This window comes from Haliotis rubra, unplaced genomic scaffold (assembly GCF_003918875.1).
Source record: "Haliotis rubra isolate DU_JTF1 unplaced genomic scaffold, ASM391887v1 Scf34, whole genome shotgun sequence".
Taxonomy (NCBI): Eukaryota; Metazoa; Mollusca; class Gastropoda; order Lepetellida; family Haliotidae; genus Haliotis; species Haliotis rubra.
Genome location: NW_025767013.1, coordinates 310,335 through 333,251, shown reverse-complemented (window position 1 = coordinate 333,251; position 22,917 = coordinate 310,335). Strand labels below are relative to the sequence as shown.

At 40.7% G+C, this 22,917-nt stretch overlaps 1 protein-coding gene and 1 pseudogene across 1 annotated transcript in view; both read left to right on the top strand.

Annotated features, from left to right (window-relative positions):
• The first annotated feature begins 1,348 nt into the window (after positions 1-1,348).
• On the top strand, positions 1,349-10,770 carry LOC124284584 (annotated as a pseudogene).
• Positions 10,771-16,540: 5,770 nt separating this feature from the next.
• The window catches only part of LOC124284569 (adhesion G-protein coupled receptor V1-like), a 140,003-nt gene continuing 133,626 nt past the window's right edge, over positions 16,541-22,917 (top strand). The window contains 1 exon segment of the mRNA XM_046720662.1: positions 16,541-17,151. The gene's annotated coding sequence lies outside the window, so the exon portion shown is untranslated.

The following is a 22,917-nucleotide window of genomic DNA, read 5'->3' as shown; positions in this document are numbered from 1 at the left end:
GAAGGAAATTTCGTGTCAACATCGCGGTATGCGGCCGAGCATTATCATGCTGGAACTGTAGACCTGGGCCATGAGCCGCCATGAAAGGAACGAGTTCAGGGGTGAGCACCAGGGGTGAGGTTTCCACCGATGACCAGAAGTCGGGAACGGTTGTTCCCACAGAAAGCACCCCACACCATGCAACTTCCGCCCCCGAATCTGTCGACTTCCTGTACACAACATTGGGCATACCGTTCACGACGTCGTCTCCAGACTCTATGCCTGCCGTCCGCGAATCTGAGGGTAAACCTGGATTCATCGCTAAAGACGACTCGATTCCAGTCTCTCTGGGTCCATCGGAGGTGACGTTGGGCCCACAGCAGACGTTGACGTTGATGAAACGGCGTCAATATTAGCCCACGATATGGACGTCGAGAATGGAGATTTCGACCGATTTCGAATGGTCTGTGAGGACAGTCGACCTCTAAACATCTCAGCCCTGGTTCGTGTAGCCGGCAGAAATCTGTCACGTAGGTGACATAGGACGATTTGACGGTCTTCTGCTCGTGACGTCACACGTGGACGACCCGACCTTGGGCGATCAGAAGTGGTGCCAGTTTGTTGTAGACGACCTCGCAAGTCATACACAGTACGACGGCTGCATCCCATTGCTCTTGCGACGTCAATAACTGATCTTCCCGCTTGCAACATGCCAACGGCACGTTCACGTTGCACACTTGACAATCGTGGCATTTCAAGTACCGTTAGAACTGTGGTTTAAAAGTGTTTTTTTCAATTCTTGAGGCCAATGCAAACACGTGCATATAAAGAAAACTTCGATGCGCAGATCACGTGATCGACTGCACGTGCAAAACCTGATTTGGCACTAACGTCATTTGCACGACGAATGGATGGGTTTGAGTGGGTTTTGCTCACGTTTTTCTAGAGTCGAAAGATAGGGATCCCATTTCGGATACATAGATGTATCATCAGAGAAAAATTATTCATTATTTTTCAAATTACATTTTGTGAAGTTTCTTTTTTGACTCAGTATATATGGTTGTTCTGTGAATGAATGTTTAAGTAACCTTCCCTAGGTCACAGCAGGGATTAACGGAAAAAAACATGTTGTTGTCCGCGGAGATGTACAGTATTCACCTGCACGCCGCTGTTGATTACCTGATTATACCACGAGGCAGGTATACCTGCAGTGTCAAGAGTTGATCTAAATCTATACGTCCTGTGAAGACACATCTCCAAAGATACCAGCAATTCCAGGTTAAGATACCGATAACACCAGTTTTCATTGAAACAGGGCGAAAGGGGGAGAGGTAATCTGAGAGCGAGAGGACCGGGGAAGGGAGAGAGAGGCAAGGGACATTACACTAAAGCTATTGTTCCACTGGCCTTGATATTTTAGATAAAACAACACCCCAGTGCATGCTGACACAGATGATATCCAGTTACATGTTGCACACGAGCCGTTGCTTGAGTTGCATAAGTCATCCCCCAGTCAAACACAAGGTGTGCTCCTGGAACCCTCGTTACACAAGCTTGTGATACCTGTAGAAGTGGCACAATGGCAGACAAGAATCTTGCCGTCATCATGTACAAGAAAGGCGACCTCAGACTTGTTAGTATTGAACTGTATATTTGCTTATCCCATGTACCATGTTTTGATATTATAACCCTAAAAGCACTGCGTAAATCTTACATTTCGTATTCTCCAGCTGATTGATTGTCACTGTGTCCCATGTTCATGACGTCAATCACTAGATAGTCTGGTCCAGACTGTTTATAGATATGGAATATTGCTAAGGATAGCGGTATAAAACAAACAGTTAAAATGTTGGATAAAAACATTCAGTAGTAAGTGAAAGAGACTTCCTGAGTTATTGCTCAAACGTTCTGGGTATAACTTTCCAGGTTGTACAAAACACCCTTCAAACGTTGCACGTATTAAGAAAACACGGTCAATGCTTAAAGGCTGTATTTGTGTCAAATACATAACAGGCACTGCATGTCTGCAGGCATCGTTCTGTTGGTAAAAAAATACACAATATTCTCTTTTTATGCGTGTAACACGTGGTGAAATCAGGAAGTTATTGCTAACCCTTTTCTCTAACACCTGGTGTCATCACTGATTTTCAGTGATCCATTCATATTATTTTCACCTGTTTTGCCTTATATGCCTCATGGAACCTTAGAGTCTTTGAAGGGCATTTAGGTCATGGGACCTTGTTTCGTTCAATAATCGAGATTGTGACGTTATGGTGCACTCATACATGCTGAATTCTTGCTGTAGGAGGAAGTGCCAGTGCCAGAACCCAAACAAGGAGGTAACGAGTTTTTAATGTTGTAAAATGGTTCACTTTCTTATAATAAAAGACCGACAGAAACTACCCGATGTGTTCCTGAATAATACATAAACATTGTTCGATCATTGAGAGCTTACGACAGTAAACTCCAATTATCATATCATGCAGATTAAACCCAACTTAAGCCTTATGGTATGACTGTGTTCCTTATGAATCCCTGGCCACCTCGTCAGCTAATGCTTTCTTCGTGTTGGTGTCAGAGGTGCAGTTATCTATGTCCAGTGTTGGAATTTGTGGATCGGACGTACATTTCTGGACGAATGGGAAGATTGGGGATTACGTGGTTAAGGCTCCCATGATTCTGGGACACGAGGCCAGTGGAGTTGTGTCCAAGCTTGGACCAGGGGTCACATCACTCAAACTTGGTAAGCCGATATGTAGCATCTTAGGCATAGTTTTGGGCGAATGAGTGTGTGATTGAGTGAGCTGGACCATTTATATCACAGCCTTTCAGCTTAATGTGAGAGGAAAGCCCGAAGTGATGCAGGTATTAAACGTTTACCACAAACAAGTGAATTAATCGCGACGAACTGGGATTCGAAACCATGACAACAGGTTTGCGGCGTTCCCAAGGGACGCTACTCTGCAGACAGAGGTAACACAAGATAAAACTACCGGAAGACAAGAGGCGGGAATAACCTTGACCTGACTATTGACCTTTATGAATTGGGACCAGTGGCATAATCTATTAAGTTCCAGGGGTGATGGGTATAAATTGTTGGCCTATCTCATGTTATCTTCTGCCAATGCTTTATTATCTCATTAACAACACTGAACAACACTGATATTGTGTAGCGGTTGTCCAATAAGGAGATCTTAGTTCATAAGTGAAATGATCATAAGTGACATGGATATCTTATTACAAGTAACCCACAGTATCCAGTGGCGACAGCACAGGGGCGTGTCACGCTTAGAAACAGCGTTAGAAAGACAAATAGGTATATAGACCCTACCCTAGTACTATCCTTTATATAGTACCAGGGTAGGGTCTATATACCTACATGTCTTTCTAACGCTGTTTCTAAGCGTGACACGCCCCTGTGGGCGACAGTGCATCCACGCGCTCGAAACTCGACTCTACCTTCGTGTATGCTAATACTGTCAGACAACCGTTTCATTCATCCAACTGCTCATTGCGAAAATACACTGGACTTGTCATTGTTAGTGTCAAACACCATTTATTGACTTTCAAGTCTGTATCAAATACGTTAGTATTAATGAACGCATGCTTGTTGCCTATCCTATTGTTACACACACAAGATGCAACAGAATTATTCTTGGACATTTGGGCACTTATTCACCACGTTAACCCACGTTCATTATACACATGAAACAAAGTACTGCAGCGCCTCACATTTAACGTAGTATCGATCAGTTAGCATTAAACTGCAGCAAAGAAACCTTTCCAGCGCCCAACTTAAGTTACAATCTGGATAAACTGACACTTAAAAATATTTGAATGGCAAATCTACGTGCACAAAAAGAAAGAAAAACTGAAGTTTATTCAGAGAAGCAATTACAATTATCAATAAAAGACCACAATGTCAATATGTGGTGTAAATTCCGCGAAGTGCAATACCTCTTTGTGTGTATCAGACGTTGAATATGACGTAGAGGTAGTGCGATCCATTCTTGATGGGGGGCTTGTTCCAATAAATCAAGATTATGTACTGAAGGATCTTTCTGGCGTATTCTGCTCATAATGACCCAAACATGCTATGTGGGATTGAGATCTGGACTCCAGGTTGGCCAAGGTGCTACCGCCTCTTGACGTTAGAAATCTCCAAGGGCGCGTACACGAAGTGGCCTAGCATTGTCGTCCATGAAGCCTGTCACCGGATTGTCTGGTCCATACTTTGTTACTCTATCTACATAGATGGGATATTGCTGAGCGCGGCGCTAAACAGCAAACAACCAGTCTAATAATACGTTTCATAGGCAATCCAACTTCATAGTATACTTATTAATTTCACAGTACAAATTTCTTCTCCGAACCATAGTTCAACGAAATCTCGATGTTCTGATAAATACAAGAATGGTATTTCTGGGGTTAGATGTAGTGTATGCGTGATGGTTGACATATTTGTTATGTGTAATTGCATTTTTTAATAGATGTACTCGGATGAAGAACTATTTGATGTTTTATTTTCATGTCACTCGATTTAAACCTAATTTGTAGGTGACCAACTTACCATTAAGCCAGGGGTTCCGTGTAGAGTATGCAAGTACAAATTGACATATTGGTTATGTGTTATTGCTATTGTGATATATGTATCTGAGTTAAAAACTATTTGACTTACAAATTGTTTTAGGTGACCGTGTTGCTATTGAGCCAGGGGTGCCATGTAGAATTTGCCAGTACTGCAAGGGTGGGCGCTATAATCTGTGCCCACACGTGGTGTTTTGTGCCACGCCCCCTGACCACGGAAACCTGTCCAGATTCTACACCCATGCTGCGGATTTCTGCTACAAGTGAGTCACTCTGTGTAATTCTCCAGACCACAATGTCAACCAGTGTCAATATATGTCATGTGCAGGAACCACGTACCTTCTGAAACCCTGATTATTCATGTGCAGTTCCAGCAGTGTTGAATTGATTTTCTAAACGAAATCTCACTCAAACCAGGTGTAATTACTTTATCCATATTGAATTCACAAAGACTTAATCGACTGAAGGTGGCTCTCTTGTGCCATCTGCATCAGCATTTGACTGCACACATTTCCCCACGTGATAGATGGAACCGTGAGCCAACTCCTTTCCCATTCAGCTCTTCCCGCTAAGATCTTGCTTTTAAAAAGTTTATTTCGAAAATCATGTCAAACTTGTCAGGGTCACAAGAACTCTTTGTCGTTGTGCTTCACCTTTAGCACGACAGAAACCTAGACTTCTAATCCTGGTGTGCCCCGATTAACTTTCTAGGTTTGTCCACACCAAGAGGTACACGTGGGTTTCATCTCTATAGTATATGTCTAAAACCAGCTCATTTCTGGCATTCCCCCTACAATAAGGTCAAACTTCTAAGCGCCTTGAATACTGTTCAAAGCAGAGGTGAACCCAACTCACTCAGTCACTCAGTCACTCACTCACTCATTCACTCACTCACCCACTCACTCCAAAGTGTCAACTGATACCTTCAAAATGAAGCATCGGAGTTTGTTTTTTTTATCTATAAGCTAATTTATCTTGTTGCCTTAACAGTGTCATAAGCAAGCAGTGAAACGCTTATTAACTCACTTTATATATAATAGTATCAATTAGATTGATGGCAGATGTTGCTTCTTGTCAGTGTTGGTCCAACGTTTCAGTGACATGTACGTCTATTACATGACAGGTTACCCGACCATGTGAGCACAGAGGAAGGCGCTTTTCTGGAGCCACTGTCTGTCGCTGTGCATGCTTGCAACAGAGCTAATATTAAACTCGGGGACAAGGTGTTGATCTGTGGCGCAGGTGGGTGTACATGATGGTATCAGAGACAAAGTGGCGCAAATCTGGTTTTCTTGTCAGAAGCACCCTAAAAGTGACCGGTCCCTGTAAACTGCCCGACGGTAATCATCTATTTAGCATCCAGTATATCTATTTGACCGATCTAGATTTCATGAATGAACACTGAAATTCTGAGTAATATTTCACTTACTGGTTTACATTTACAACATACATTCCTGATACAAACTACTGATATCATCTTCTGACTCCAGGTCCGATTGGTCTCGTCAACCTTCTAACAGCCAAGTCCCGGGGTGCAGCGAAAGTCATCATCACAGGTAAGCTGCTTGATAAACCATCCTTTTATGCCACAACCTTCAGATCGAAAAATCGACCCGAGATGTCTAGTGATTCAAGGACAGTGCAGTCTGGGCATCACTGGCAGCTCCTGAGACAAGTTGCTGACGGTACAGCGTTAGACATCACTGGCAGCTCCAGGGACAAGTTGACATCACTTGGCAGCTCCAGAGACAAGTTGCTGACGGTACAGCGTTGGACATCACTGGCAGCTCCAGGGACAAGTTGCTGACGGTACAGCGTTAGACATCACTGGCAGCTCCAGGGACAAGTTGCTGACAATACAGCGTTGGACATCACTGGCAGCTCCAGGGACAAGTTGCTGACGGTACAGCGTTGGACATCACTGGCAGCTCCAGGGACAAGTTGCTGACGGTACAGCGTTGGACATCACTGGCAGCTCCAGAGACAAGTTGCTGACGGTACAGCGTTGGACATCACTGGCAGCTCCAGGGACAAGTTGCTGACGGTACAGCGTTGGACATCACTGGCAGCTCCAGGGACAAGTTGCTGACGGTACAGCGTTGGACATCACTGGCAGCTCCAGAGACAAGTTGCTGACGGTACAGCGTTGGACATCACTGGCAGCTCCTGAGACAAGTTGCTGACGGTACAGCGTTGCTGACGGTACATTGGACATCACTGGCAGCTCCTGAGACAAGTTGCTGACGATACAGCTTTGGATATCACTGGCAGCTCCTGAGACAAGTTGCTGACGATACAGCTTTGGACATCACTGGCAGCTCCTGAGACAAATTGCTGACAAGTTGCTGACGGTACAGCGTTGGACATCACTGGCAGCTCCTGAGACAAGTTGCTGACGATACAGCTTTGGATATCACTGGCAGCTCCTGAGACAAGTTGCTGACGGTACAGCGTTGGACATCACTGGCAGCTCCTGAGACAAGTTGCTGACGATACAGCTTTGGATATCACTGGCAGCTCCTGAGACAAGTTGGACATCACTGGCAGCTCCTGACAATACGAAGCTTTGGACATCACTGGCAGCTCATCACTGGCAGCTCCTGGCAGACAAGTTGCTGACGGTACAGCGTTGGACATCACTGGCAGCTCCAGAGACACGTTGCTGACGATGCAGCTTTGGACATCACTGGCAGCTCCTGGGACAAGTTGCCGACGGTACAGCGTTGAACATCACTGGCAGATCGAGAGCGTCTGGGATGGGATGCTCGGCCAAGTCAGTTCGGGGTACTTGGATGTTGTGAACACCTCCTCATGTTCAAAATCATGTTCCCATGATTGAGCATGGGGTTCTCATTATGTCCACTTAATTTGGTTGTTTGGTTTGTTGTCTAAAGTTCCAGCTATATGACGCTGGTCAGTAAAGAGTCTGGACCAGTTCCTATCCTCAAAGTATCCACAACTGTTTCTGTAACACTCATATCTGTAAGCTGAAATTGTATAGCTTTACAAATTCTTACTCCAAACCTCCTCACAGTTCTAGGAATAATACCTTAAGGCATGTTAAGTCATATCTTATCTGTGAATAGGCCAAACTTTCCTTCCGTATGTCCAAAGGACACAAGTTAGCATCTCCTGTAGTCAGCCTCACAGTCCAATGGTAAAGCCCTAAATGAAGCAGGTCCAGATTTCTTCTGGTTCAGGTCTGAATCTCCCATCTCACTTGGGCTCCTTTTCAATTTAAATGGGTGTATTTGTTACTATCAAAATTATATATATTCAGAGACTTATCGCTAGTCTATATCTCATGTTAAACTCATTGATTTATTAGCTGCTATGCAAGTAACGTATGCAAAGTACGATGTGGCTTTAAACACTGAGCATGTTCAACATGTACATGAAGAATATCATCTCTGGTAAACATCACGCTCCAGACTGATAGCTGCATGCTTTATTGGAAAGGGCAACTGCATGCAGAATCCTGATCAATATTGGACGCAGGAACTGTAATGGAGGATGAGCCCGGGGGGCCATCCGTTTGATCCACATCTTAACTTCAGAGTTGATACCTTTTGGCATAGTGCCCATAGTGACCTAATGCCCATAGAACCCCAAGCGGGTATCATTAGTGGGTCACTGTTTCACCTTCTCGGAGTGTGTGAGTGAGTTTAGATTTACGCCGCACTCAGCAATATTCCAGATATATGGCGGCGGTCTGTAAATAATCGAGTCTGGACCAGACAATCCGGTGATCAACAGCATGAGCATCGATCTGCGCTATTGGGAACCGATGACATGTGTCAACCAAGTCAGCGAGCCTGACCACCCGATCCCGGTTACTGAAGATCAATTCTAACCCGGACCTTCACGGGTCTTCACCTTTTCGGAGCAGTGCAGGTAATATTATATCACAGACCCGCTGAGAAAAGCTATAAATTTCGAGGAACATTGCCATGTGCTACTGGCATATGGCACATCTCCTGGCCGACTTCCTCATTAACATCCCAAATTTCAAACCGAATCTCTTGACTGCGTGATTTGTTCCAGTTACGACAAGATCTCCCGATGGTCGCTGTCCATATGTGATGAAAACTGATGCCAGCTGTGTGAATTACCTTGATTCTGAAAGATTTGTTATGTCCTTCGAATTACCACCGTACATGTATTGCAGATATTGACGAAAAGCGACTTGAGTTTGCTAGCAAGCTTGGGGCCGACTACACATTCAAAGTAACAAGCAGAGATCCCGCTGTAACAGCTCAGAAGATCCAGGAGACCCTCGGGCATCCCGCAGACAAGACTATTGAGTGTAGCGGAGCGACACCCAGCATCTGGACGGCCATATATGTGAGTAACCAGGGTAACTGAAAAGTCATATCACATGCATACACGTATCAGAACTCCCATATATGTGAGTAACCATGGTAACAGAAAGGTGAAGGTGATAAACAGTGATAAACTAGATAGTCATGTATTATTTTCGGATGTTAATACTTATGGGATCATTCATATAAACTATGATATTCCATATAAAATAAGACCTAATCAATTTCGATATGTTACATTGTAATACCTATTAATTAATATTACGGTTTTGGACCACTGATTTATATCGTGTTGCCAGGCAACAGCCTCAGGCGGATGTGTCGTTTTGGTTGGCCTTGGCGCATCCACTATTGAGTTGCCGATATTGAACGCGGCCCTGAGGGAGGTGGACATTAGAGGCAACCTACGATATGCCAACTGGTGAGTCAAGGGAAGATAGGTATGTGTTGAAGAGTTTTTGTTTGTTGATTTTGCAGTATTCCTTGTGTGTCTATAAATCATCGAGTCACGGGCATCGATCTACTCATTTGGGATACGATGCTTTTCGATGACGTCCGCGAGTCTGACTTCCGGAGGCTCTTACTCACCTAATAGGGTCGCCATCGGAAAACCGGATTTTCAACAAGCATGATCAACAGAATTTTACATGATGTTTCTTTCAGACGATTGGGCAAAACATGTTCCTTTAAATAGAACAGATGCATGTCAAACAATTCGTCTTTCTGCCTGTTTCAGTGTTTTCAGCTCTGCCTGTGGTGGCATCTGGGCAGGTTAAAGTCAAGCCATTCATCACTCACTCACTCAACACCCACCCACTAACTAACCCACTCAAACACATCCATCCATCCACCCACCCACTCACTCACTCTGTTTCAGTTACCCCAATGCTCTGTCCATTATGGCGTCCGGGCAGGTTGATGTAAAGCCACTCACCACTCACTCACTCTGTTTCAGTTACACCACTGCTCTGTCTATGGTGGCGTCCGGGCAGGTTGATGTCAACCCACTCATCACTCATTCACTCTGTTTCAGTTACCCCACCGCTCTGTCTATGGTGGTGTCCGGGCAGGTTGATGTCAAGCCACTCATCACTCACTCACTCTGTTTCAGTTACCCCACTGCTCTGTCTATGATTGCGTCTGGGCAGATTGATGTCAAGCCATTCATCACTCATCGCTTCAATCTGGAACAGAGCCTTGAAGCCTTCGAGACAGCGAAAAGAGGGGAGGGGGATTAAGATAATGATTAACTGTGAGAGGAAGTAGAAGTGAATGTGGAATTATCAGTTTCCTCATGTTTATTCATGTGGTGACAAGTAGTTGTACTGTCAAGCAGTTTATCTGCCACTATGGTATACTATGCAGAATGAAATAAAAATTAAAAATTACAATGGTATAATCTACAAAGAAATTAATGAAAAGCAAATCATTAAAATCTTCTTCTTAGAAACTCCAAAGTCTCGGAATCTCAATCATTGATAAGATGTATGGCAGCAGAATACGACTGGCTTGGCTCATGCCAGAAAAACATATTATTGTAAATGATACTTTTTATGACACCCCCGTTTTCTACTCAGTCTTATTCGGCGTTAAGAAATACTCGCTCATTCGCTCACTTCTCTCTCGTACATGTGTCCTTTCAACGTTAACAAGTTATTCTCATTGCTACACTGCACAAACAAATATGATCATGCCATGGTAAAATATATCCTCATTAGCCATTAACATTACGAGAAACTTAGAAAATTGGATATAGGTGTTAAAGGTTTGCCATGGACAAATATGTGTTACTTTTTTCTCCAACCTAATTATCACTGTTTGAAATGGTGAAGTGATTGCTTAAAAGAATCGTTGATCGACGAAATAAATAAATAGCAATGAACGTGGACTTTGTTTTTTTCATGTATAGAGCCATCATTGCTGAAAGCATTAAGTACATTAAGCGATATACGATTTGCAACCAGAACGTAATATAAAATCCCTGCTATAAAGATGGAACTATCGTGCTAGCAACTACTCCACTGCATTATACAATGTTTTACACACATTAATCTTCACATTGAATTCAGAAATAAAGAGAAAAGTGTTAATTCTGGGCTTAATGATACCTCACTGGTATGCAGATTTATTCAAATCTACGAAATGAAAATGTTTAATCCGGCTTGAAATGTTGGTAACTGTAACCAGTTTCACTACTGAACACATATGCATTGATGATCAGTTGAAAACCTATGTCAGGTTAAGATCGAATTCGCTCTCCTGAAGTGTGGGTTTTAACGTCACGTGGAACCGTATTTCAGTAGTAGATGTGTATACTTCTGAAAGTATACCAGTAGCTCGTGGACACTTCACAGTCACTGAAAGGCATGATCTTATGGTGCTAACAAACTAACTACCATTTATAAAGGTGTGATCATACACGTACGTCCTGATACAACTAAGGGAGGTAACTCGGCATAGCAACATAAATCTGACTTCAACTACCAAAACAAAATTCTTCCCACCGGATATGTTGAAATTCATAAGCTTTTAAATATGATTGCACGAAAGAAGGCAGTGTCAGTTCTAAAAACGTTGACTGTATGTAATTAAACAAATGTGAGTTCATTAACCAAATCAACAAATCTGTTTGACATTTTACATCTTTCCACTATAGCACAGTCTATATACAGAATGGCTGAACAAACAACATTGTGTATGAATCTATATCTGATAGCTTGTGTCGCCCTGACAGAACCAATATGCTTGTGACAGGTAACACGATCAGCCATTCACTGATATGACATATGTGGTATAAGTTTGAAACTAAATTTATAAGCCATGTACGGCCACACTCAACTGTGTAAAGCTGACTATACACTGCATCCATCCTGTATGCTGTATACAGTAGCACAAGGGTTATAACAGGTTTGTATATTTATAAATCTTCACGAACAGGTAAAGTTTGAGAAAAGTAATGAAACTTTACTGAACTGACCGATGAAGCATAAATGTTCAATCTGTTACTAATAAATATCGTTGCATCGTAACCAGGTTCTCAGATGCCGTAATTTTTGAGATAGGAATATATATTGACAGAAAAGACCCGTTTTATCCGAACTATTTTAACTCAATGTGTCGTGCAAGTAATATGTGTTATGGTGAACAATGCTGTATTCATCTTCTGCTGCAGTCTTCATCCAAGATGGCGTCCTACAGGCTCGTGTATGTCCTCCTAATGACGGCTCTTCTTAGCAGTGCTCTTTGTGGTATGATGAGGCTCACAAGGGGCAAGGTCGTGAACGACAAAGACTGCCCGGGCGCAGCCAAGAGCTACAGCAGCATCGACTGTGCACGTCGCTGCATGCTTCGGAGATCATGTAAGGCTTTCGTAAGGCTTTGCAAGGATGACCACAAGGAGTGCCGGTGTAAGCTCTGCTTCAACCCCGTTAAACTGAAGGATGGCGATGGCCTATACGGCGCCATGGCACGCAGGTGAAAACTGGACCCTGAGATTGTCCAGGACCTCCCACGGAGGCTACACGGTAACTTTCACCTTAAACACTCAGCTGTTGAAAGGATCCACTTATGTAAAGCGGTCATAACATTCCTGTTATAAGTGCGCCACACAATTTGCATCTTTTATCATTTGAGAGTTCTTACATTTTAATAAACGGGTCTTCTCAAAATATGTTGTTTGTAAATCTTGTAGACTAAGTTCATTTGTAGTTATTAATCGAATGCTATCCGATGGAGTCATTTCAAAATGCTGTCGGTAAGGAAGCATGCTTGCCCCTTTCGCAAACACAAAGTGCCATCACTGATTTCCAGTGAACCATTAATCTAACCCGCCGGGAAAACCAAAGTCTATCACGAAAATTGGATCTGACAACACAAATTACAACATTATGGTATATTTGGCATTACACTTTCTCAGTGAAGTAAAGATATTAGAAGTGTGTTGTATATAATCCGTTACTTATTGAGAAACCGTAACCCCAAATGTAACGCGTTACATTTGACCACCTTCTAAAAGACATTTTATTTTAAAGCGTTTTCAAAATGTGAACATTCGCCGATAGACAAAAATGGACTTAGGGAGTGGTCTAGAAACAAACTGTTTGCTTGGAACATGTAAATTGACCAGTACAAGATTGCTGAACGCCCCTTTTTGGAACCCAGTAAAATGCACGCGTGGAATTAACACGTTGTGGTTAACGCCAAGCATCCATATGGTGTAGTGGGGGTGGTTTGGGGGGAGGCCTGGCAAACAACAGTTGAGGTGTGTCACCATCCGTGGTAGCGTCAGCGGCCAGATCTACAGGGATGACGTTCTTCAACTGGTGGTGATACCATTCCTTCCCGAACAGCAGCATGGAACATTCTTACGCTAGGCCGCACACTAGGTTGTGCAAGATGTCTTGGCTGCCCACAACGTTAAAGTCGCTGTTCTTCCATGACCAGCTTCCTGGGTACACATATTCAACTCTGGCCATGCCGCCGTGGCTTTTTGATCTGCAAAACGTCTGAAGGCACATGGTTTGTGTTTTTATTGGAATCCATGCCTTTCAAATTGTGTCTAAAATTGTCCGTGACATGTCAGTTGTGATATATGTCTTGTACATATTATCTTCAAGTTGTTTGTTGTTCGGTTCTATTTTCACAGTGAGTGAGTGAATTTAGTTTTACCCCGCACTCAGCAATATTCCAGCCATGTGGCGGCTGTCTGTAAATAATCGAGTCTGGACCAGACAATCTAGGGATCAACAGCATGAATATCAGTAGGGAAGGTAGTGCGATGTTAGGCGACACTGTTTTAATTACTTGTTTTACGGATCCGCAGACAGTAAATTTTGCTAAAGTGGGGGAAAAATAAAGTTTAAATTCTTCCATTTTTTAAATAAAGCCGAAAAATAAAATCCAAATAAATGATTAAAAAATCTACTTTATTGAAATCGACTTTCTGTAACGAATTTAGCATTGTTGCAAAATAAATTCGCCAAATTGACGTTACCGAGTGAAAATGCTGAGTCTTTTAAAACCCTATCATAGTAGGACTGTCTGACTGAGTTTGGTTTTACGCCGCTTTCAGCAATATTCCAGCAACATCACGGTGGGGGACAACAGAAATGGGCTTCACACATTGTACCCACGTGGGGATTCGAACCCGGGTTTTCGGCGTGACGAGCCAACGCTTTAACCATTAGGCTACCCCACCGCCCCCTATCATAGTAGGATATGAGATCATCTGAATGGCTGATGGCACATTCTAGTTTTTCAAACAGCCTACTTGTGGTGAAAGTCACTTTGGGAAATAAATCTGAAATAGCAGAACACCTACCGACAGGAATATTGCTGTAAAAAATCCGTTAACCAAGTAATGAAAAAAGTGCGTCCTTAGGCGAAAATAATGTTGAAATATATAAGTGGAACGGATATTGCATTCGGATATTAGATAAGTTCGGACAAGTGCCTCAGGTAAAGTAACAGTCAGAATAACTGAATTTCATTCAATTTGTTATAGATCTGTTAAGTATGAGGGGTCACATGTCAAAAACAGACTGTTTGTGTAATACGGGACCAGTGTTGTTTTAAACATGCGATAAACCAATGCTCGCAGGTCTCGCTCTGAAACAGTTTGACATATATCATCAAGAATTGACCGTTGAGTCAATAATGAAGCAACAATATTATCATAAGCGGTAACGGTGTCAGTATAAAGGACAGTATAGTAGAATTAAAAAAACATGTTGCTTGAGTAATACCTGAATGAACTGAAACCAGTGTTTTAAACATACGATAAACCAATTGATTTCTCGCATCGATTTAGCTCTCGATGTGAAACAGTACGTTCGACAAGAATCAAGAATCGATCAAGAATTTGTCGCCAAGTCAAGGATTAAGCAACAGTATATATAAAAAGCGGAGGCGGTGTGAGTATCGGGGTAGTATATACATATATACGTATCTTGACATAGGTTGCACAGGCTGGGTGTTGACCGTTGTCTATAACAATCACTGGATTGTATGGTCCTGATTGTGTACGTATTTACGAAGAGCAGACACAACAACATCACTATAAGGGACCGTATACATCCTGAGTTAGAAAAACAGTTAGGTGTGGACCGTTGTCGAGAATCTCAATCACTGGATTGTCCGGTCCCGATTTTGTACATACACCTGGAATATTTGCTTAGTTCAATGTTAATCAACAAAAATATAAGAAACTGCCCATCATGAGGAGAACCAGTATAGTATCACTACTGCAATGTTGACGGAAAACATGGGTTTCTTTACATCCGGAACGAACAGTCTTGTGAAATTTCTGAACATGAACTTTTTCTCCAAATACGCCCAAGATGAAGCGCTCGTAAAATATTCAAGATCATTTGTGACCGGAACTGACTAAAGTGTGTGTCGTGCCCTTAAACCTACAACGGCTGAAAATCGCATGAAGACAGGAAAACAACCACATTACACCTGACAAACGCATGTATGATGAAAATGCCTTTTACTACCCCAGTAATTCATCTCAATTTTCTTTTTCACACTACATAATGATTCAAACAACTCAAACCCGTGAAGATCCGGGTTAGAACTGGTCTTCAATAATAATGATCCGTGGTGATGCCTTTGAACATTTGTACAATGTTTTTTAGTCGTAGCTGTTTTACAAGATCTCTCTACATTGGAATACAACAGGCATCTGTGAAATTGTATTTATTCGAGTGGTTGTCGAAGGTTTGCCTTTTACCATCTCAGTTGCAGTTGATGTCATAAACATAACTCGCTGTGTGTAATCATTCAGAGGCATGGGGTAGTTTGAGTTCGGCTAGTCATCATCCTGCTGGAAGTATCATCAGGTATAATAAACACCAGGCCGACATGTCTACAAATGATTCGTAATGAATCCATACACTGATGTGTTCAGCAATGTGTCAGAGGTGTCACAGAAGGTGGCACTAAGAATGGACTTTATATACACGCACGTACGCACACCCCCTGCAAAGTTGACACATCAGGAACAGTTCCTTTTATATACATGTACACACGCACGCGCACGCACACGCACGCACACATACACTCAAAGTTGAAACCCGCGAAGATCCGGGTTAGAATTGATTTACAGTACCCCATGCCTGTCGTAAGAGGAGCTAACGGGATCGGGTGGTCAGGCTCACTGACGTGGTTGACACATGTCATTTTATACCAATTGCGTGGATCGATGCTCATGATGTCAATCACTGGATTGTCTAATCCATATTTTCCGACAGCCGTCATATAGTTGGAATATTGCTGAGTGCGGCGTTAACCAATAAACAACTTCTAACAGCCCAAGGACATACAATAGACTTGACAAGTGACTATATACAAATGTTTCATATCACTGTACAGAAATACAGAAATGTTCATGGAACACATGTCATTGTCCCTTCCGCATCTAGCCGCCATTAGGATGTGATGCATTTCGCTATTAAAAGGCGCAATACGAAAACCTGTGTTTTGAGTCATAAGTAGGGTCGATTTCTCTTACAATCAAAATATCGTGAAATAACAATCGGACTATTGAAGCCGTTGTTCGAGGCTGTGCACAGGTGTTCGCGTCTGGCACATGAGAGGCTGCAAAATGCACCCAAATCGAACACTCATATATACACAGTAAGCGGCCGGGATATGGCTGAAGGAAGTCTGTCCAGTTGAGTTTAAGGACATACAAATTAGTGTTAATAACGCTCAAGAGCAGAGAGAAACTAGCCAAATGTTGACTTGGCAGCAATGGTGGCAGCACGTGGAATAGTTTGATTGTCACCTGTTTTCGTGTTATGGGATACACTCCTTTTCTCACTGGGATAGTGCTATAACAAGAGTTCTCGGAACTGCTGTTTCCAGCCGTAGAAGAAATAAGTGAATTGCTGGAGCTGACCTAATAATCATTGTTGTCATTGTGGAGCTGACCGGATAATCAATTGTGGTCATCGTGAAAGCGTTAAACATCGTTTATACCACAGTGTTCAAGTGTTTCACATGGTATAATAACTTTTTGTACGCATTCTTTCCGATGTATTTGTCCGTTTTGTTTCAATGTGCAGTTTGAATTCAAATGAAAGAAGGAAAATTTCATTGTGCGCTTGTTTGGAGGAATTCGAAGCTTCAGAATCTATAATTCAACTTGCGGATTTACATGCAGTAACACCACCATTCCCAAGAGACTAACCCATCGTCCAGTCATAATCATCGAGTCATCTCACTTCGGTAATCGATATTGTGTCGCCTGAATCAACAGGTAACGCCCCGGTATATTAATGTAGATCTACTGTGCTACTGTTTATTGATTTGTATTGTCAGTCTGTAATCAATTCCAACCAACTGGCGCTTTCCGTCCACATCTGTTGCGGATCTTTGCACGAAAAGGGAGGGGCAGAGTGTTTGTCGTGTGGTTCAACTCGGTAGAGTGTTTATATGATGCATGGGGACTTGGGAGGGGTTCAATCAGCTGGCGATTGCCACTTGCGGACTTGACTCATCATCTTGGTTTCCAATGTACCTGTTTTATGCCGAAATAGGAAATATACAATAACGAAGATTAATGATTATAAATTGTATTTGATATATATTTTTTTCCCGTAATTAGTATATTGCCATTTATAATAACATGTAAAAAGTGTAAAAGAACACAGAGAGAGAGAGAGAAAGGAGAGAGAGAGAGAAAAGGGAGAGAGAGAAAGGAGAGAGAGAGAGAGAGAGAGACACAGATGCATATTTCACACTGCACCATTAAGAGCGGACTACACCAAGTTGGTCAATTGTATTGATGAGATCAAGCTAGGTATTTAGGCAATATTTATTATTGTTGCAGAAAATTAAATTGTTTGGGGCTGATGACCCAAATCCACAATCAGATGTTGTAATAAAAGTTTACATTTAAATTACTTCACATTACATTTACTTGTCAGCTCTGTGTTTCCTTGATTAGAAAACAAGTTACCAAAATGGATACAAAGATAATAATCTAGCTAAAGGGAAAATTTTAATAGAATTTTATCAAATAAATCTGACCTCTTTTAAATCACAAAGAAGACAAAGTCTTCTCTGACAATTAAACAAAAGTAAACATTTGCTGTAAAAACAGTAAGCATCATTACATTAAAACAATTTTATGTTTACCTACATTCATATTTCTTATAAAAAACTTTATTACAAATAATTTCATAACAATGAAGTAAACAAGATTGTATTTTTGGTTTTCAGAAGGTATGTAACAGATTTTATGAAAACTGTGGTCTCATCCAAGATGTAACAATCAGTTTTCTGAGATCACTTCATGGCAGTATGTTAGACACTAAATCCTTTATCAGAATTAATATTGTTATATTTTATAATATTTTACTTATAATGCAAACGCATGCATTAACAGTAATAGAGAAAGCTGATAAAAATTATATTGTATATTTGGAGATGGTTTCAGTTGCCATTATTATATACTGTGCAACAGTAACATCATCAGATAATCAGATGTTGATACCTATCACATTATTTCCATTTTGTCTTTGTTTACAGAATGCATTGACATAATAATTATGTTAATTTTGTCCTCACCTTTTGTCCATATGGTCATGATCTATATTTTGGTGTGTTCAGGCATATTGTTTCTGTTTCATTAATATATTAAACCAGGTATAATGCTTTCAAATGTGTAAATAAGTTATGCATTATTATGATAAATGTTATTCATATTATTTACATGGTGGGAATAGAATCAGAACTGCATGAATTCTTGATTTACCTGATTTTAATTTTAAATTTATCTGTCTACATGAAAATATGGCCAGAAAATATGTCTGTGTCTTCGTTCAATGGAATTGATCAAACCTAGACAGTGGTCAATGACCCACGGTTGCTCAGGAGCCAATATAATGCCCATTGTCCACCAGTGTGCCACAAGGCCAACTGTTGCAGGAGGAGTTATAGTGTCATATTGACCACAGAGGTTCTGATCTCTCAATGTTGCTGTAATGGGCATTGGACACAGTAGAGTCATATCTAGTGAGTGTGTGCGCCTGGATTTACGCCTTTTAGCAATATTCCAATAATATCATGGTGGTTGACATGAGAAATGGGCTTCACGCAATACGTGTCTATGATGTAGAGACAATTAAACACTTTAACCACTATGGTACACCACTGCCCCAGTTCCAGTAGTATTGGTACTGGTGAAAATGTAATCATTTTGTTAATTCAAAGATAGGTATATTTTTGTTCAATTTGAATATATAGAATATATAGAAACAGTGAAGATGTAGCGAGTAAATATCCAACATGATCTAAAGTGATTAAATTTGTGTACTGCTTCCTGACAACTGATTGGTACAATCCATCCATTGTGTGAATCCTTGCCTAACAGCTTCCTCTTGGTGACACCCCAATTCTTTTGGGGTCCATTGACAATCACCAGCGATTGGCTGCATCTTCTTCAGAGGTGTATACTAAGTTCAACCACTCACACAAGGCCTTAGAAAATCATCTTTAGGGGGATAGTTTCTTTTTACACTCGTCCTAAGAGTTTGTAGCTAGTTCTGTATGAACAATACTTACTGTGTTTATATTTACTACTAGTTATATTAAGTTCCGGTTTGTAGTTTATGTGATATATTTGTGTATATCAGTTCAGTTTACTATGTTTTCAGCAATATGTTCATGGATTTACTTCTTTGATTACTGTATCATTTGTCATCAGTTGACAAAGACTATAAATTAAAGCAGAGACTGCTTAAATATTATTGACTAACTACAGTTACATTTTATGAGATAATCAAAAATATATTCCCATAAGATTGATCCAGCAAACCTATATGTTCCATTTTGCAGATTCGGGCTTTTGAATTCGTAAACCTGAAAATATGTTGTCGAATGAGAACATGCTATGTCTTTTACACAGTTGAGCTACAATCTTTTGTTTTGTTTTGTCTTTATGCTCTTTGGTTAGTATATCAGGGCTCCAGATAAGGGCCGAATCGGCGAATATACGGATATAAAATATGCACGATACGGTAGGAAATAATTTAGAAAACGTAGCAGATATGCACTACAGCAATGGTGTACAGTCTTAGAATCACTTACAAACGTATTTTTATCTCCCGTGTTGCGGGGGCCATTAAAATGGACTCCGTCCGTCCGTCCGTGCATCCGTGCACATTTGTCTTTTCTGGAGCATAACTCTAAAACCGTTCAATATGTCTTCACCTAACTTGGCACATAGATAGATCTGGTGGTGTACTGGTGCCTTTTGGTAGTTTTGGATTTCTGAATAAAATATTTTTTGCAATTTCATGGCAACAAGTTTGACTTAGACTGAAATTGGTGGTAGTGCTCTTTTCCGGAGCAGAACTTTAAAACCATTCAATATTTCTTCACCAAATTTGGCACATCGATAGGTCTGGTTGGGTACTGGTGCCTTTTGGTAGTTTTTGATTTCTGAATAAAATATGTTTTTGCGTTTCCATGGCAACAATGTTGGCTTCAACTGAATTTGGTGGTAGTGCTCCTTTCTGGAGCAGAACATTGAAACCTTTCAGAACTCTCCTTCCACGTAGCTATATACACGCCAAAACATTTGGCATAATCATAACTCGTAGACATATTCTTGAAGAGTATTTAGTTATTGCGGGGGATATTGATGACTTTGTCTTCTTGTTTTTAAAAGTATTGTTTTATTGTTTATTGACCTGTTTACGTAAGAGTAGCAATGTTGTGGTGCATATATGAAATGAAACACAAGATTACTGATACCCCTGTAATTCCAACTAGTACTCTAAATGTACTCTTAAGGTTTTCCAGTACACCTAATGTTGAAAAATTATCTGGAGCCCTGGTATATCATATGCAGATACTGTCTGGCCAGTCATCACTCCATAGAAAATTTTACCTTTATAATTGCCCTACAAAATGAAGGATGTACCTAGTGTAACGAATACCTGTGTACTCTTATCAACTGCCTGTATACTATGTACAGCAAACAATACTGTATAATAGACACATTCACTGTAACTTTTAAGAAATCACTCAGACTGTTCAGACTCGTCATTTAGAAGCGGACGTGACTATGTTATTCAAGGTACTTCTGTGAGAGACATACTGAGATGCTCCGTACAGTAGCTAATCTACTGGACAATATCAGATGGTGTTGCACTGCTTTATACATTAATGATTCAGCAGATAGGCTAATTACATTCACTCTCTGTCATCAATCCAGGACGGTTATTGTCAAGTGCTGAGCTTCTGATGATATGTTTAGGAGATAAACATACTGTGTTGGAAAATCAGAGGTATATAACAAAATTATAATAGCTCTATATTTGATTAAAAACCAAACCTGTAGCATGAGGTTTTAAATAATAAATTTAGAGCTATTATAATTTCATTATATACCTATGATTTTCCAACACAGTATGTTAATCTCCATTCTGCCATAACATTAATATTATTATTAAGATTTTAAAAAATACATAGTGTGTTTGAACGTCAGAGGTATATATCTCTGAATGAATTTAATGAACCAATCACAATCCAGTATTTACTGAAGTCATGGTAGAATGATGTTTCAGCATGGCTATTATCACTATTTTGAAGACTTAACACAAATGTCTGCTTTATTATGGGAAATCATTGTCATCAAAAAACAAGTTTATCATTTAGAACATCTTTGATTTGATTCATAAATGAGTTATCTCACTCTATCTCTCTCACTCACTCACTCACTCACTCACTCACTCGCACAAACTCACTCACACACACAAAAGCACTTGCTTCACATAAACTTTCCTATCATAATCCACAGCATACTCAGGAGCATGTATGATATAATTGCCTTGGTAGTGTGAATGACCATTAGCTGTTTTTAGATGTGTTGTATAGTTGGATATCACAGTGTTTTCAGAAAGCAGTCTCCAAAACACCGAACAATTAGGGTCCAAAACACAACTATGATGCAAACATCAAATACATCAGCACTAAGTAAAATATTTGTTGTTTTGGTCATTTTTAGACACTACCAAACATAGGTGTTTGTATATATGTGCATCTTCAACAGGAAGTAGCAAAACAAGAAGATTGGCCCATATCAACAAGAGCAGTTTGAAAGCCAACATTTTAGGAGTGTAATTGGCATGATTCTATTGTAGGCAATGATGGACAATTTCCTGATCAACTTTCTTAAGTCTACTGCACATCTATTGTTAATGCCCTTTTTCAATGGATAGTCTGTAAACTAAATTTTGGGCAAAATGTGTACACATTTGAAAACTGGTTTTGACTAAGCAATTACAAACAGTATGAGAATATGTCTAGGCTGAAAGCAGTCTCAAAAACACCGAAATATTAGGGTCCAAAACACAACTATTATACAAACATCAAAAACATCAACACGGAGTAACCATCAATTTTGGGGGGTAATTTTTAGGCACTGCCAAACATAGGTGTTCCTTGTGCCTTGGATGTGTATTTCTTGAGCAACCTTCCAAAGTCTAAATCATGTCTATTGATAATGACTTTTGGCAATGGAAAGATACATCTATCAAGCACACAATGTCAACACTGTACACCTTGATTCAAATGCCTGTTGTTTTCTCCTGCACCATAAGTCAGGAATCAACAATATATTCTGACAGAAATTCTCCCCGCTGCAGACACTAATCAAGGGATGTCTTCTTCCTCATCTATAATTAAACAACAAGGAAATCTAATTGCTTGCCTTCTGCTGGCTTGTGTGCAATGCACCTCACCTGTCTGAATAATGTATGGAAGCAACTTTTAATTAACACAGGTAGACCAGGGCAGTAGAGGGAACTCTGCCCCCTTAGATATAGTACGTCTGCTAGGGAAGCTCCACCAGGTAAAACCTTACATCTGTATAGTAATATTTAGAAACATTAAGAAATGTTAGGGTGTTAAGGTTCTTCATGTATGTAAATCTTGTATTTGGCTGCTCGTGATTTTTTATTAAATGTCTAAACATTGCAGGGATATGTGTGTTGCAGGTACATATATATGTATG